We start from the raw sequence: 8,704 nt of genomic DNA, 5'->3' as shown, positions 1-8,704 counted from the left end.
GGTCTGGGGACTGGGATGGCCATTCAATGATATTCAGGTCTGGGGACTGGGATGGCCATTCAATGATATTCAGGTCTGGGGACTGGGATGGCCATTCAATGATATTCAGGTCTGGGGACTGGGATGGCCATTCAATAACATTCAGGTCTGGGGACTGGGATGGCCATTCAATGATATTCAGGTCTGGCCATTCCAGATCATTGTACTTGTTCCATAAATGTCCGGGTAGATTTTGAGCAGTGTTTTGGGTCGTTGTCTTGTTGAAATATCCAGCCCCGGTGTAACTTCAACTTTGTGACTGCTTCTTCAACATTATTCCCAAGAACCTGCTGATATTGAGTGGAATTCATGCGACCCTCAACCTTAACAAGATCCCCAGTACCGGCACTGGCCACACAGCCCCACAGCATGATGGGACCCCCATTCTACTGTGGGTAGCAAGTGTTTTTCTTGGAACGCTGTGTTCTTTGCCGCCATGCATAATGTCCCTTGTTATGACCAAATAACTCAATCTTTGTTTCATCAGTCCACAGCACCTTATTCCAAAATGAAGCTGGCTTGTCCACATGTGCGTTTGCATACCTTATGGCTAGGACGGTCATCTGAATCAGGGTTAGTTTGGCAGCTGGGGTGAAAGAGGAGCGATTACAATAGAGGAAACCAAGTCTAGATGTAACTTTAGCCTGCAGCTTTGATATGTGCTGAGAGAAGGACAGTGTACCGTCTAGCCAAACTTCCAAGTACTTGTATGAGGTGACTGACTACCTCAAGCTTTAAACCCTCAGAGGTAGTAATCACACCGGTGGGGAGAGGGGCATTCTTCTTACCAAACCTCATGACCTTTGTTTTGGAGGTGTTCAGAACAAGGTTAAGGGCAGAGAAAGCTTGTTGGAGACTAAGAAAGCTTTGTTGTAGTAAAGCGTTTTAACACAAAATCCAAGTTGGGGCCACAGCTGTGTTTAAGACTATCTGCATATAAAATGGACGACGGCTAAATAACTGGCAAGACCTGAACATGTTCGCCTAGCAATTATCAATTTAACCCGACCTGGGAAGAATCTCCGAAACGAATCAGGGCAATCCATGTGTAGAAAGCGCTTAGAGATTTACCCAGAAAGCCTTGTAAAATCGCTGCGGAAGGTGCACCTACAAAGTATTGATTCAAGGGTGTGAATACTTATATAAAATGACATATTTCTGCGTTCCATTTTTTTTTTAAAACACCGCTTTCACTGTCAATATGGGGTGTTAAGTCAGAACATCTACACATATCTATTTAATCCATTTTGAATTCAGGCTATGACATAAATGTGGAATAAGTCAAGGGGGTGTGAACACTTTTTTTACCTTTATTTAACTAGGCAAGTCAGTTAAGAACAAATTCTTATTTAGGAATAGGAGCAGTGGGTTAACTGCCTGTTCAGGGGCAGAACGACAGATTTTTTACCTTGTCAGCTTGGGGATTTGAACTTGCAACCTTCCGGTTACTAGTCCAATGCTCTAACCACTAGGCTACCCTGCCGCCCCAAGTTACTTTAGCAAACTTTGAAGGCACTGCACATGAATTCCAATCGTAAAAGTGTTGGATTTCTTTCTCCAGACATACCAGAGATCAGTGGTGGTTACGATGGACGACCCCCCCCCCCCCCCCCCATCATGAGCAAAGCCTTATTACTATAACAGCAGTATGAGGCTGCTAAAACCTAACCTATGAATGAAAGTTTCCTGTGTAGGTACACACAGGTAGAGAAATTTGAGATGGCACATGGGCAGAAAGTGACATTCAATACCACCTTGCACACTCTGGCTGATATAGGGTGTCATCAGTCCAACAGATTCAAAACAAGTTAACGAACAAATCCAGGTGTGTTCATTCCCGTTTTGCTCCGCGTAAGAAACATTTAACAGAATCGGTGGAATGAATTACACCCCTGATCACACGTAAACACAGTTCACTTTCCCAGCAGCCACGTTTCGTATTCCTTCTCGCGTCTCCCCTCCTTTCACTTCTTCTTCCAGTCGCTTGTGGACGTCAATGCGCAACACATCAGCTGTCGGTGACCAGAAATCATTTCCAACACAGATCCACTCCACAGCCTATAATCACTGTAGTTAGATAACAGATGTCACCAGATTTTCTAAAGCAACATCGTAGACACCATAACTAATAGAACTAACGAGTTAAACCTGCTACAACCACGCAGTAACGTTAGTGTAATCCAATCGTCGTTGTAATCTTATTAGGAAGACAAAAGTGTTCCCAACCTAAAGATTAAGTTTATCGACCCCACCATTGTACAGAACTAGTTCCCTCACAAAAGGACAGTTTGAAATGTGCCAATTAAGATTAGAATCTCTGTAACGTGTACGTAGGCTCTAGTTGTTTTAACAGAACGGTCTGAAATGTTTTCAGCTTAGTCACCCAAGTGGTTGTAGCAGACTGTACCTTTAAATAAAGCTCTCTCTCTCTCCCAGGTCGCACTTAATAATTAACTCTCCACAGACAGAAACTTCATTTCAGCTTTTATTGAAAATGACACCTCATTTCTTGGCCTTGAAGTATTCCTCAATCACGTCCCAGCCTGAGACTCCTTGCCATAGTCCTGTAGAGGGACAGGACAGTGTTAGACAGCATGGGGGGGACAGTTACACAGGATACTAGCTACAGGACACTTCAAGGTTTAGAACAAACTGAGAAGTGTCCCAAATGACACCTTGTATAGTGAACTTAATACTGTAAAGTAGTGCACTACACAGGGAGTAATGGTCCAATTTGGAACAGAGAATATGTACATACATTGTGGTCAGTATTGGGATTGCATGAATTTCCCAGTATTTTACAAAATGTTCCATTGTGAACTGCACTCCACACGGAGATGTGCTGTCTGTCCCCAACCTTGATTTGATGATTCATCAGGCCGTAGAGAAGCCCAGATTTAGACACTCCTTATCATTTAACAGTCCCATTTCACACCACGCGGTTCATATCAATATTTGACTGGGTTTTCAGTTATCCCAGGAAAAGGGGAGTGGTTTTGGGCAGTAAATCCCGGCAATTTTCAGTTACCACATTCCTGCCCTTCAACCCTAGTCAGTATGTTATCCACTGTGGTCAGTATGTTGTACACCCTAGTCAGTATGTTACCGGTAGAGTTGTACACCCTAGTCAGTATGTTACCGGTAGAGTTGTACACCCTAGTCAGTATGTTACCGGTAGAGTTGTACACCCTAGTCAGTATGTTACCGGTAGAGTTGTACACCGTGGCCAGTATGTTACCGGTAGAGTTGTACACCCTAGTCAGTATGTTACCGGTAGAGTTGTACACCGTGGTCAGTATGTTACCGGTAGAGTTGTCCACCGTGGTCAGTATGTTACCGGTAGAGTTGTACACCCTAGTCAGTATGTTACCGGTGGAGTTGTCCACCCTAGTCAGTATGTTACCGGTAGAGTTGTCCACCGTGGCCAGTATGTTACCGGTAGAGTTGTACACCCTAGTCAGTATGTTACCGGTAGAGTTGTACACCGTGGTCAGTATGTTACCGGTAGAGTTGTACACCGTGGCCAGTATGTTACCGGTAGAGTTGTACACCCTAGTCAGTATGTTACCGGTAGAGTTGTACACCCTGGTCAGTATGTTACCGGTAGAGTTGTACACCGTGGTCAGTATGTTACCGGTAGAGTTGTACACCGTGGTCAGTATGTTACCGGTAAGAGTTGTACACCGTGGTCAGTATGTTACCGGTAGAGTTGTACACCTAGTCAGTATGTTACCGGTAGAGTTGTACACCCTAGTCAGTATGTTACCGGTAGAGTTGTACACCTAGTCAGTATGTTACCGGTAGAGTTGTCCACCGTGGTCAGTATGTTGCGGTAGAGTTGGCACACCCTAGTCAGTATGTTACCGGTAGAGTTGTACACCTAGTCAGTATGTTACCGGGTAGAGTTGTACACCGTGGTCAGTATGTTACCGGTAGAGTTGTACACCCTAGTCAGTATGTTACCGGTAGAGTTGTACACCGTGGTCAGTATGTTACCGGTAGAGTTGCACACCGTGGTCAGTATGTTACCGGTAGAGTTGTACACCGTGGTCAGTATGTTACCGGTAGAGTTGTACATCCTAGTCAGTATGTTACCGGTAGAGTTGTACACCGTGGTCAGTATGTTACCGGTAGAGTTGTACACCCTAGTCAGTATGTTACCGGTAGAGTTGTACATCCTAGTCAGTATGTTACCGGTAGAGTTGTACACCGTGGTCAGTATGTTACCGGTAGAGTTGTACATCGTGGTCAGTATGTTACCGGTAGAGTTGTACACCGTGGTCAGTATGTTACCGGTAGAGTTGTACATCCTAGTCAGTATGTTACCGGTAGAGTTGTACACCGTGGCCAGTATGTTACCGGTAGAGTTGTACATCCTAGTCAGTATGTTACCGGTAGAGTTGTACACCGTGGTCAGTATGTTACCGGTAGAGTTGTACACCCTAGTCAGTATGTTACCGGTAGAGTTGTACATTGTGGTCAGTATGTTACCGGTAGAGTTGTTCACCGTAGTCAGTATGTTACCGGTAGAGTTGTACATCGTGGTCAGTATGTTACCGGTAGAGTTGTACACCGTGGTCAGTATGTTACGGTAGAGTTGTACACACGTGGTCAGTATGTTACCGGTAGAGTTGTACACCCTAGTCAGTATGTTACCGGTAGAGTTGTACACCGTGGTCAGTATGTTACCGGTAGAGTTGTACATAAGTGGTCAGTATGTTACCGGTAGAGTTGTACACCGTGGTCAGTATGTTACCGGTAGAGTTGTACACCGTGGTCAGTATGTTACCGGTAGAGTTGTACACCTAGTCAGTATGTTACCGGTAGAGTTGTACACCTAGTCAGTATGTTACCGGTAGAGTTGTACACCCTAGTCAGTATGTTACCGGTAGAGTTGTTCACCCTAGTCAGTATGTTACCGGTAGAGTTGTACACCGTGGTCAGTATGTTACCGGTAGAGTTGTACACCGTGGTCAGTATGTTACCGGTAGAGTTGTACACCGTGGTCAGTATGTTGCAGTAGAGTTGTACACCCTAGTCAGTATGTTACCGGTAGAGTTGTACACCGTGGTCAGTATGTTACCGGTAGAGTTGTACACCGTGGTCAGTATGTTACCGGTAGAGTTGTACACCCTAGTCAGTATGTTACCGGTAGAGTTGCACACCGTGGTCAGTATGTTACCGGTAGAGTTGTACACCGTGGTCAGTATGTTATCGGTAGAGTTGTACACCGTGGTCAGTATGTTACCGGTAGAGTTGTCCACCGTGGTCAGTATGTTACCGGTAGAGTTGTACACCGTGGTCAGTATGTTACCGGTAGAGTTGTACACCTAGTCAGTATGTTACCGGTAGAGTTGTACACCGTGGTCAGTATGTTACCGGTAGAGTTTGTACACCGTGGTCAGTATGTTACCGGTAGAGTTGTCCACCGTGGTCAGTATGTTACCGGTAGAGTTGTACACCGTGGTCAGTATGTTACCGGTAGAGTTGTACAGTGGTCAGTATGTTACCGGTAGAGTTGTACACCTAGTCAGTATGTTACCGGGTAGAGTTGTACACCGTGGTCAGTATGTTACGGTAGAGTTGTCCACCGTGGTCAGTATGTTACCGGTAGAGTTGTACACCCTAGTCAGTATGTTACCGGTAGAGTTGTACACCGTGGTCAGTATGTTACCGGTAGAGTTGTACACCCTAGTCAGTATGTTACCGGTAGAGTTGTACACCGTGGTCAGTATGTTACCGGTAGAGTTGTCCACCGTGGTCAGTATGTTACCGGTAGAGTTGTACACGTGGTCAGTATGTTACCGGTAGAGTTGTACACCGTGGTCAGTATGTTACCGGTAGAGTTGTACACGTGGTCAGTATGTTACCGGTAGAGTTGTACACCCTAGTCAGTATGTTACCGGTAGAGTTGTACACCCTAGTCAGTATGTTACCGGTAGAGTTGTACACCCTAGTCAATATGTTACCGTAGAGTTGTACACCGTAGTCAGTATGTTACGGTAGAGTTGTACACCCTAGTCAGTATGTTACCGGTAGAGTTGTACACCTAGTCAGTATGTTACCGGTAGAGTTGTACACCGTGGGTCAGTATGTTACCGGTAGAGTTGTACACCGTGGTCAGTATGTTACCGGTAGAGTTGTACACCGTGGTCAGTATGTTACCGGTAGAGTTGTACACCCTAGTCAGTATGTTACCGGTAGAGTTGTACACCCTGGTCAGTATGTTACCGGTAGAGTTGTACACCGTGGTCAGTATGTTACCGGTAGAGTTGTACACCGTGGTCAGTATGTTACCGGTAGAGTTGTACACCGTGGTCAGTATGTTACCGGTAGAGTTGTCCACCCTAGTCAGTATGTTACCGGTAGAGTTGTACACCCTAGTCAGTATGTTACCGGTAGAGTTGTACACCGTGGTCAGTATGTTACCGGTAGAGTTGTACACCCTAGTCAGTATGTTAAAGGTTGATTCAGTCTAATAAAGGTACATGTAGCCATTAATTGGGACCCCAGACACCACAGCGAGGTGTAGGAGCTCGTACCCTGGCAGACACTCTGACCAGCTGTATAGGACAAGCAGCTGCATGGCACTGACAGCACAGCAGCTGCACTCGCCTGGCCCACTACTGACGCCCGGGTCGCCCCCTCACCCTCACAACCCGCAGTCCAGACGGGTTTAATATTGTGTGGCTGAAGGGCAGGCGGGTTGAATAAAGAGAAACAATACCTTTTAAAAATCCATACATTTTTTAATTATATCTATAGGCTACATTGAGGTCTCATTATTTGAGGGGATCTAGTTCAGGTGCATAAACCTAAACGTTAGGGTTTAACTGCCGGCTGTGTTGTGTAGTGATTGTGAGTCAGCAGTGCCGGCTGTGTTGTGTGGTGATTGTGAGGCGCTATACAAATTCCAGTCACAAGATGGGATTTCAAAATAGGCCTTGTGGCACGTCAAGGGAACTGTAGCCTGCTGTTTAGATGGGTTAAATGGAAACTGAAATATGGACACTGACTGTAGGTCTATAACTCCTCACTAGCCTGTTTATGACGTCACAAAGAGCAGTCCAACTCCTCACTAGCCTGTTTATGACGTCACAAAGAGCAGTCCAACTCCTCACTAGCCTGTTTATGACGTCACAAAGAGCAGTCCAACTCCCCACTAGCCCGTTTATGACGTCACAAAGAGCAGTCCAACTCCTCACTAGCCTGTTTATGACGTCACAAAGAGCAGTCCAACTCCTCACTAGCCTGTTTATGACGTGCAAAGAGCAGTCCAACTCCTCACTAGCCTGTTTATGACGTCACAAAGAGCAGTCCAACTCCTCACTAGCCTGTTTATGACGTCACAAAGAGCAGTCCAACTCCTCACTAGCCTGTTTATGACGTCACAAAGAGCAGTCCAACTCCTCACTAGCCTGTTTATGACGTCACAAAGAGCAGCCCAACTCCTCACTAGCCTGTTTATGACGTCACAAAGAGCAGTCCAACTCCTCACTAGCCTGTTTATGACGTCACAAAGAGCAGTCCAACTCCTCAATGGCCTGTTTATGACGTCACAAAGAGCAGTCCAACTCCCCAATGGCCTGTTTATGACGTCACAGTGGATTCACACCAATCCTGCAGCTTTCCCTCCGAGGTGTTTCCAGAGCAGTGGGTTTATACCTTGATCACAACACAGCTGCAGCCCACCACCTTACGGGGTTTTCCCTCCCGGTCGATCTTGCACAGACCAACCCACTCGCCCAGCTTCTTGTTGTCATCAACCTGGTGGTCAGAGACGGGGGGAAGAGTTTCAATACACAAGCTGTACGACCACCTAGTATGTCCATAGGGCAGTGATAACATGGCTGCAGTCCCAACTGTTTACAGATGGCTGCCTATTCCCTACACTGTGCACTAATATTAACCAGGGCTTCCCCAAAATTATCTTAACGCCAATTTAAAATCGTTAGAACCTTCGTTAAATCTCAGAGCCGTTACCCAAACCCTCACGAGTAACATTGTAATTTAACTCCAGAATAAAGTTGCCAATGTCTTCGTAATTGGAGTCAAACAAACCCCATAATAAAAAGACGATTCAACTGAAAAGAAAACGACTGCATTAAAATATAAACAGTAGGCTACAGGCCTATTACAATCAGATTGAAATACGTTTGATGTCAAATCAATGAGTTCTATTTTACTACTGTCTAACTGGACCCATGACGTGTCAGATCGGTTTTACTGCGTTGTCGTGTAAGTACCAGCAACCAGCCGTGTCAATATGTGCAGCCAGAGGAAACTATTTTAAATGGTGCGTTGATCCGAGTAAAGCTCAGGCGCGTTAGTACCGCGTGGCATTTCAGTTAATAATGCATAGTACATTGTTGGCCGTTGCATCATTAAAAACACGCGTAAGCCGAGTGGTTTTAATGATGAACATCGACTCTGTACTGTAACACCCTGTATATAGCCTCCACATTGACTCTGTACCGGTACCCCCTGTATATAGCCTCCACATTGACTCTGTACCGTAACACCCTGTATATAGCCTCCACATTGACTCTGTACCGGTACCCCTGTATATAGCCTCCACATTGACTCTGTACCAGTACCCCCTGTATATAGCCTCCACATTGACTCTGTACCGTAACACCCTGTATATAGCCTTCACATTGACTCT

General features: G+C 45.6%; 1 long non-coding RNA gene across 3 annotated transcripts; it reads right to left on the bottom strand.

Moving 5' to 3' along the window:
• Positions 1-1,646: 1,646 nt before the first annotated feature.
• LOC135535251 (uncharacterized) lies at positions 1,647-7,931 on the bottom strand. Of its 3 annotated transcripts, none has more exons than XR_010454838.1 (3): positions 7,705-7,832; positions 2,541-2,603; positions 1,647-2,106 (listed from the first exon to the last, which is right to left on the bottom strand). It is a non-coding gene; the product is annotated as an uncharacterized LOC135535251 (long non-coding RNA). The 3 variants fall into 3 exon arrangements; XR_010454839.1 differs by having other exon boundaries at positions 1,647-2,097; XR_010454837.1 differs by lacking the exon at positions 1,647-2,106 and having other exon boundaries at positions 2,512-2,603; positions 7,705-7,931.
• Positions 7,932-8,704: the final 773 nt, after the last annotated feature.

Source organism: Oncorhynchus masou, unplaced genomic scaffold (assembly GCF_036934945.1).
Source record: "Oncorhynchus masou masou isolate Uvic2021 unplaced genomic scaffold, UVic_Omas_1.1 unplaced_scaffold_4658, whole genome shotgun sequence".
Taxonomy (NCBI): domain Eukaryota; kingdom Metazoa; phylum Chordata; class Actinopteri; order Salmoniformes; family Salmonidae; genus Oncorhynchus; species Oncorhynchus masou.
The sequence above is the reverse complement of the archived record's forward strand: the minus strand, read 5'-3'. Positions and strand labels throughout refer to the sequence as shown.